Below are 9,674 nucleotides of genomic sequence, written 5' to 3' on the forward strand. Positions count from 1 at the left end.
TGCTATCCCACATACCCCTGTTTCGAGGTAAGTGGGCCAAGCCACCCCTACTTAGAAACTGATCTTTGGTAAAGGGTTATGCCCCTTTGTATACATTCACATGAACACACAGACATGATGCCAGATTGACTTAGAGGTGCTCTACAGGATCAAGAGAAGGGAGGCCAGATCTTGAAGTTTTTCCCATTCCCCACTTGCCTTCTCCATCAACTATGGTCTGTGTAGCCCAAGGTTATAGGACTGGAACTGTGGATGCTACTGTCATCTCCAACCAACATTCCTCCTGCCCCCGTCTTGACATAAGTGGGTACCCTTCCACTCTAGCATTGAGGGAAGAAATTGCTGGTGATGGATTCTGTGCATGTGTACATGTGTTTACTGGAATGCATGCAGGTGGTGCCAGAGTGGCCAGGAAGGTCCTACATTAGACCCAGGAGAAGGAAGACGAGGGCTTGCAGACTGCCCAGAAGTGGAGCCCAGTTACCTGTTCTTCACTTTGTAGACTACCATCTTACTGCTTCCTCCTGGTAGGCCCATGTACTGTCATCCCAGATACTCCTATATTGCAGCAAATGGGCCTTCTTCTTCGTATTGCAGCAAATGGGCCTTCTTCTTCATTTCTGGGAAACAATCTCCAGGTGGGGTTTTGCGGGTATGTGATTGTAACTGTGCATATCCAAATTTGAGGTACACACTTTTGCTTCTTCCTGTTACATTGTGGCCCCAAGGGAAGGAAGGCCATACAGAGAGTATTTTGGGCCTCCCTTCCAGGTTGTAGACTGCATCATACTGAGTTATGAGCTTGGATCCTGCTATGATTCTGTCTTTCCAAACCAGTGCTTCACCTGCTACAGAGCATGATATACTGTTTTTCTTTTCTGATTTTAATACTGTAGACAGGGGTTACAGTTACATGAGAAAGGTAATGAGTACATTACTTCTCAAGCATTGTTGATCCTCCTTTGTGTTCCCCCTATCATTCCTTCCTTCCCATGTCCTCAACACTTCTCCCTAGCCCATGCCTAAATGGTAAAGTTTGTTTTCCAACATAGTGTTTTGTACATCTCATTGTTAAAATGTGTCAACCTTTATCCCTATTTAAATATTATGTTTTTCCCTACTCCTCTCCAAAGTATACCGACATCAAATACAGTGGTTATACTGTGGTGGAGGAACATACAAAGCAACAAAAAAATCTCATGGTACATTATAAATATTTTAGAAACAATAACAAGAAAGGAAAAACCACTTGTGTCCCTATATTGGGGTTCATTTTGCTTAACTTCATCTTATCTGGTCATATGTACATAGCTTTTGACATTTTCTATTTGTCCTAGACATATACTAGTTATTGCAAGTAAGGGAAACCATGGGAACTATGTTTCTTTGGCCCTAGCTTACATCACTTAATATATTTTTTTCCAAGTCTTTCCATGTCCTAAGAAATTGGACAATATCATTTTTTCTGGAGGTATAGAATTGATATATATATATATATATATATATATATATATATATATATATATATATATATCACATTTTCATGTTCCATTCATCTACTGAGGGGCACATGGATTGCTTCCATAGCCTAGCTATGGTAAAAAACAGTGCTGTGATAAACATCATTATGCTCATAGAGTTAGTATGGACTTGTTTCTGATTGCTTGGCTAAATGCCCAAAAGTGGGATTGCTGGTTCATAGGGGAGCTCTATGTGAAGTCTTTTGAGGATCCTCCATATTACTTTCAGGTTCATAGGGGAGCTCTATGTGAAGTCTTTTAAGGAACCTCCAAAGTGATTGAACATTTTTAAACTCCCATCAAGAATACAGAAGGGGGGCTGGGAAGGTGGCTCAGTGGTAAACGCTTGCGTTGCATGCCTGATTCCCTGGGTTCAATTCTTCAGAACCACATAAGCAAAAAGAAAAAAGCCGGAAGTGGCACTGTGGCTCAAGTGGTAGAGCGCTGGCCTTGAGCTGAAGAGCTGAGGGACAGCACCCAGGCCCAGAGTTCAGGCCCCATCACCGATCCCCCCAAAAAACAAATACAGTAGGGTACCCTTCTGGCCACATCCCCTAGAGTATCTGTTGTTATTAGAGTTCTTTTTGTTATTAATAAGATCTTTTTTATCTGAGGATTAAAAACCCAGATTTATTTTATTATTTTATTTTATTATTTTTTATTGTGAAAATACAGTACAGAGTGGTTACAATTACATGGGCAAGACAATGAGTACATTTCTTATCAAGCATTGTTGCCTCCTCCTTTGTTTTCCTTTACCATCCCAGCCCGCCCATCACCCTTACTACCCGCCCCCCGCATTCCATCTCCATGTTGTACAGTTCGTTTTTCGACATAAGGTTTTGACTATCTCATTGTTGCAATGGGTCCACCAGTATTCCTATTTAAACAATTTCTTTCCTTCCCCTCCACACATTATATCAACATCAAATACATTGAAATCGGGTTATTCCATGGGGGAGGGACACACAAAGCAACAAAGAAATCATCTTATAAATATGTTAGAAACAACAGCAAGAAAGAAAAAAAAATATTTGAGTCCTTATCTTGGGGTTCATTTTGCCTAATATCAACTTGTCTGCCAATGTCTCAGACATATACTAGTTATTGCAAATAAAGGAAACCATAGGACCTATGTTTCTTTAGGCCTGGCTTATGTCACTTAGTATAATTTTTTCCAAGTCTTTCTGTTTCCTAACAAATGGGGCAGTTGATTGAGGGAGTTTAAACTTGTTCAACCTCTTTGAAAGTACCATGGGGGATCCTAAAAAGACTCCACATACAGCTTCCCTATGACCCAGCATCCCACTTTGGGCATTTACCCAAATGACCACAAACAAGACGATACTAAAGTTACCAGCCCAACTATGTTTATTGCAGCATTATTTACCATAGCTAAGATATGGAACCAACCCAGATGCCCCTCAGTAGATAAATGGATCAAGAAAATGTGGTATATGTACACAATGGAATTTTATGCCTCCTCCAGATAGAGTTCGGGAATCTCAATGTTGTTTTCATTTAAATTTATATGTCTAGAGAGGTTGAGCATTTCTTATGTGTCTATTGGCCATCCTTTCAATTTCAGAGGAGTTTATTTTTAAGTTTTTAGCCCACTTAATTATTGGGCAGGTGTTTCTTTGAGGTGTTGTTGGGGGATTTAATTTTTTGAGTTCCAAGTATATTTTAGATATGAGACCCTTATGGGTTGTATGGCTAGTGAAGATCTTCTCCCAATCCATGGGCTTTCTATTGATCTTGCTTGCTATGTCCTTTGCCATGTAGAATCTCTACAGCTTAATGCAATCCCAATTGTCCAACCTTTCTTTGATTTGTTGTGTTTCTGCATCTCTATTTAAAAATGTAGGCATGTGCCCAGGAGACCTTGGGTTTCTCCTATTTTATCCTTTAATGTTTTCAGGGTGTCTGCTTTGACTCCGAAGTCTTTGATCCGTTTGGAGGTAATTCTGTTGCAGGTTTATGTATACGGATCTAGCTTTAGATTAACCAATTTTGCTATTTACTGAAGAGACTATCTTTCTTCCATTTTATTTTTTTAGCTCCTTTATCAAAGATTAGATGGATATAAGTCTGTGGGTTCATTTCTGGGTTTTCAATTCTATTCCATTGGTCCAGAGGTCTCTTCTTGTGCCAATACCACACTGTTTTGATTACTATGGCTTTGTACTAGAATTTGTACTTTGGTATTGATATTCCTCCAGCATTGTTTTTTATGTTAAGGATCATTTTTGCTATTAGGGGTCTTTTATTGTTCCATATGAATTCTTGGATTGCTTCTATTTCCTTGAAGAATGAGGTTGGAATGTTGACAGGTATTGCATTGAATTTGTAGATACCCTTGGGAAGTATTGCCATTTTAATGATATTGATCCTTCTGATCCTGGAGCAATGGAGTTTTTTCCACTTTCTAAGTTCGGCTTTGATTTCCTTTCCAGGTTTTTAAAGTTTTCGTCATAAGGTCCTTCACTTCTTTAGTGAACTCCTAGGTATTTTATTTTTTGTGGGTTTACTACAAATTCAGTTGCTTTCTTAATTTCAGACACGATTTTCTCATTATTGGCATATAGAAAAGACACTAATTTTTGAGGGCTAATTTTATACCCTGTTACTTTGCCAATGTTTTGAATCAGCTTGAGTAATTTGTGAGTGGAGTCAGTAGGATTCTTTAAATACAATTTGCATCTTGTCTTATTGCTGTAAGTAGGCATTCTAATACTAAATTGTAGAGACGTGGGGAGTGGACATCCTTGTCTCATTCCTGAGTTAGGAGGAAATGTCTTTATTTTTTCACCATTACGTATAATGCTGGCTGGCTCTGTGTCATATTCAGCCTTTATAGTATTGAGAAATATTCCTTTGATTCGTACTTTTTCCACAGCCTTCATCATAAAGGGGTGCTGGATTTTGTCAAATGCTTTTTCTGCATCTACGGAGATAACCATGTCATTTTATCCTTGCTCTTGTCGATGGGATGAATTATATTAATTCATTTGCGTATATTGAACCAGCCTTGCATTCCTGAAATGAATACTGTTTGATCGTGGTGTATGATTTTTTTGATGAATTTTTGAAGTTGACTAGCCAAAATTTTGTAGACAAATTTTGCACTAATGTTCATCAAAGAAATGGGTCTATAATTATCTTTCTTTGATGCTTTCCTGCCTGGTTTGGAATAAGGGTTATAATAGCTTTTTTATTGTAAAGGCACTATACAGAGGGGTTAGAATTACTTGAGTAAGGTAATGAGTACATATCTTATCAAACATTGTTACCCCCTACTTTGTTTTTCCCCTACCATCCTGTAAGGTCGGCTCCTGGATGGCTATCAGACTCCACCCTCTTTGCAGCAAAGTCTCCACCCAGTACCTGTGTTACCTAGGCAACTGGGACACCTGGAAGAGGTCACATCTGCATCCACTGAGGTCACATCTGAATTTAATGTGGCCACACCTTTCTCCACCCATACCCTAGATAAGGGCTAGCACAGGCCCAGACACCCTTTCTCTGCTCTTTTCTAGATCTTCTCTATCTCTTCTCTATCTCTTCTTTTTTCTAGCTATTTTCTCTTTTCTAGCTCTCTCTTAGCTCTTTTCCCCAGCTCTCTCTCTTTCTGTCTTTCCCAGCTCTCTCCCAGGCTTTTCCCCACCGAGTGGAGGACCAAGATGGCCTGGTGCCAGCCTGAACGATGAATAAACTTACCCCTTATCTGAATACCACATGCGTGGTGCTCTTCTTATTCGGCTATCTCTTTTTAAAAACATAACGTAAATGGTGCCGTGACTCACATAAAGGGCTTGAAGTCAGGATAGCTGGGATTCCTCTCTTTTTTTTCCCTCTTTTTTCTTTTATTTTGTTTGTTTTTCCTTTTTTGCTCTGAGGAATACCCACACTTCTGATGGCCTTTTGCGAACTGGTCTGTCTGCTGCGCAATCAGTGCATAGACACCATTGCTGGCCTTCACATCCACGTCCATACCACTTCTCTACTCTGGTGAGTGAAACTGCTCTCTACAACTCTCTGTTGCTCTGTTGCTCTGTTGATCAGATGTGGCGCCATGCCAGAGAGTTCCTACGGCCTTTAGCTGACAGGCCAGTCACCTATGAAGCCGAGGACACTTGGTTTTGGGGGCTTGGCCATTTCTCTCTAGAGGGTTCTGGGGGAAGTCAGGACTTTGCTTCTGCTGGGTCAGCTCTCCTTCACTCACCAGACTGACTCTCCTACTCATATAATGGGGTGCTGAGAGTCATGCTGGAACCGTGAAACCCCTTTGAAATGCCTCTTGCACTCCCTGGAAAGCCAGAGCACCTCATTTTTATGCCACTTTCAGATGTAGACCGTTTTTGCTACTGCAATGGTAAAGGGTCAGAAGTCTGTTTACTTTCAGGCTCTCTTTGCTCTGTCTGCCGTTCATGTCCAACTTTCCCTATCTCTCCCTTTCTCTTTTCTACATTTTGGCTTGTGCCCTGAAGAGTGTGACACAGGCTGGGTCCCAGGGACTCCCCCTCTAGGTTCCCTCTCAAAGTCTAGCCAATGTTGGCTTGATCTATTTGTTCAGGCTTAATTTGCATTTTTTCAGAAATTCACATTCTTGAATTGGCCATCTTGGCCACATGATGGGTTAAGGGTTTGGCCCCATCTGACCCTTAAACTTCCACCAAGCTTACTACTCCATCTATTCTAAGGTGCCTTGCTAACAAGTTGCTCTTTTCACAGGCTTTGGTAACTGCGGCCCAACCATCTGTATTGTTAGCAAAGAGGTCTAAACGTTGTCAAAATTTTAGGTTTTGAGTTTTGCCTTTTGTGTTTGGTGTTGTGTATTCTACTGACTACGTGGTTCTAAAATACTGGGCATATCGATGCTACAATTCTCATCAAATCTAAGAGTTTTGTCATTGTAGAATATTTGTTGGTCAGTTCTTGATAAGGAGCAAATAAGCTCTACTTATTCTACTTGATCTCCTTGTTGCTTTAATTGGAAATAATAAGGGGCTTTTGTGGCAAAAATTGCAGTTCAAAGCCAGCCCGGGCAGGAAAATCCCTAAGACTCCATCTCCCAACTAACCTGCAAAGAGCCAGGCTGGAAACATAGCTCAAAACTCATCTCTAACCAGACAAACTCTGCAAGTGGTACTATAACTCAAAGTAGTTCAATGCTGGCCTTGAGCAGAAGTGCTCAGGGACAATGCCCAGGCCTTGAGTTCAATCCTCCTTGAATACCAACTGGGACAAGCCAACCTAGCAACGAGGACCTATACTCAGCCAGTCTGGGGAACAAGGAAACATGGACTGGAGTAAGAGGAGATGATATCACATCAGCTAATTTGTGCCTGCCCATTCAAAATAAACGAGTGCCGGGAGGTCTGTAGAAGTAAGAAGCCTGCCTATACCTGTCTACCTATTAACTGAACAGGAATTTATATTCTTGCCTTTGTCACTTGACTTCTCTACCTAGTTGCCAGATGTCAGAAGTAGATAGGGACATTTCTACCAACATTTTCAGCCCCAAGTCCTTCTTCTTGACATTTATTTGCTCTCTAGTATTTTTTTTTCCAGGCCCTCAATGCTCATGAGACTTCTCCAGACTTCATCTAAGGACTCATGCCATCAAGGGACCGCTGCGGCTCACTGCCTTCTCTTGGAGGGGACCAAATTCCAGCCTTTTACCCCTATTGTCGATGCCCCTAGTCAGCAGGAAATAGCCAGAAAGAATCGTCGCCCTATTTCATGATTATTAAAAGGCTGGAATGTAAGGTCGGCTCCTGGATGGCTAGCAGACTCCACCTTCCTCCCAGAAAAGTCTCCACCCAGTACCTGTGTTACCTAGGTAAATGGGACACCTGGAAGTGGTCACATCTGCATCCACTGAGGTCACATCTGAATTTGATGTGGCCACACCTTTCCCCACCCATACCCTATGTAAGGGCTAGTGCAGGCCCAGACGCCCTCTCTCTGCTCTTTTCTAGATCTTCTCTAGCTCTTCTCTTTTCTAGCTATTTTCTCTTTTCTAGCTCTCTCTTAGCTCTTTTCCCCAGCTCTCTCTCTTTCTGTCTTTCCCAGGCCTTACCCCATCGAGTGGAGGAACAAGATGGCCTGGTGCCAGCCTGAACGATGAATAAACCTACTCCTTACCTGAATACCACGTGCATGGTGCTCTTCTTACTCGGCTATCTCTTTTTAGAAACCTAACACATCCTTTCCCTCCTTTCCTCACCAACTCCTCCCTTCCCCAACACCCAAAGCTATAAGTTCACTTTCAACATAGTTTCTTGTACATTTCATTGTTACATTGGTTCAACCTGTATCCTCTTTTTTTCCTTTTTAAAATTTTTTCTTATTATGAGACTACCATACAGGGGAGTTACAATTACATGGGCAAGTTAACAAGTACATTTCTTTTTTTTTTTTAATTTTTATTTTTAAATATATTTTTATTGTGAAAATACTGTACAGAGGGGTTACAATTACATGGGTAAGATAATGAGCACATTTCTTTTTTTTTAATATTATTTTATTTTATTTGAGAACATACTGTACAGAGGGGCTACAATTACATGGGCAGGATAATGCATACATTTCTTACCAAGCATTGCAGCCTCCTCCTTTGTTTACCCTTCACCTCCCTTCCCAGCCTCCCCCCTCCCCCCACCCAATTATACCCCCCTCCCCCCCCGACATTGTAAAGCTGGGTTTGACATGACATTTTGTACTTCTCATTGTTGCAACAGGTCCACCTGAATCCTTAAACGACTTGTTTGTCCCCATCTCCTCCACATGTTATACTGACATCAAATATAGTGAAAGCGGGGGTTACACTGTGGGGGAGGGACATACAAAGCAACAAAGAAATAATCTTGTAAATGCGTTAGAAACGCATGCATGAAAGAAACGAAAACATTAAAATACATATTTAAGGGTTCATTTTCCTAACATCACATTATCTGACCTTTTCTGCTTAACTCATACCTATACTAGATATTGCAAATAAGGGAAACCATGGGACCTATGCTTCTTTGGGCCTGGCTTACTTCACTTAATATAATTTTTTCCAAGCCTTTCCATTTCCTAACAAATGGGGAAATGTCATTCTTTCTGATGGAGGCATAGAATTCCATTGTGTATATATACCACATTTTCTTGATCCATTCATCTACTGAGGGGCATCTGGGTTGGTTCCAAATCTTAGCTATGGTAAATAATGCTGCAATAAACATAGTTGTGCTGGTAGCTTTAGGGTGGTCTTGTTTGTAAACATTTGGGTAAATGCCCAAAAGTGGGATTGCTGGATCATAGGGGAGATCTATGTGAAGTCTTTTGAGGAACCTCCATACTGCTTTCCAAAGTGGTTGAACAAGTTTACATTCCCACCAACAATGAAGTAAGGTTCCTTTCTGTCCACATCCCCTCCAGCATCTGTTGTTGTTAGAGTTCTTGATTTTTGCTGTTCTAACTGGAGTGAGGTGATATCTCAATGTTGTTTTGATTTGCATTTCTTTTATGGCTAGGGATGTTGAACATTTCTTCATGTGTCTATTGGCCATCCTTCTTTCTTATTCAGAGAAGCTTCTCTTTAAGTCTTTCGCCCACTTATTTATTGGGCAGTTGTTTCTTTGAGGATTTGTTATTGGGTGGTTTAATTTATTGAGTTCCAAGTATATTTTAGATATGAGACCCTTGTCCGTTGTATGGCTAGTAAAGATCTTCTCCCAATCGGTGGGCTTTCTATTGATCTTGCTAGCTATGTCATTTGCCCTGCAGAAGCTCTGCAACCGTAAGCAATCCCATTTGTCCAACCTTTCTTTGATTTGTTGTGCTTCCGGGTCTCTATTCAGAAAATTTCGGCCTGAGCCAAGGAGACCTAAGGTTTCTCCTATTCCATCCTGTAATGTTTTCAGATTGTCTGCTTGGACTTCGAGGTCTTTGACCATTTGGAGTTAATTCTGGTGCAGGGTGATATATAAGGATCTAGCTTTAGTTTTCTACATGTAGTTAACCAATTTTGCCAGCACCATTTACTGAAGAGGCTGTCTTTCTTCCATTCTATTGTTTTAGCTTCCTTATCGAAGATTAGAAGGCTATAGGTCTGTAGGTTCATTTCTGGGTTTTCAATTCTATTCCATTGGTCCTGAGGTCTGT

The sequence above is a fragment of the Dipodomys merriami genome, unplaced genomic scaffold (assembly GCF_024711535.1).
Source record: "Dipodomys merriami isolate MVZ:Mamm:240054 unplaced genomic scaffold, mDipMer1.0.p SCAF_209, whole genome shotgun sequence".
Taxonomy (NCBI): domain Eukaryota; kingdom Metazoa; phylum Chordata; class Mammalia; order Rodentia; family Heteromyidae; genus Dipodomys; species Dipodomys merriami.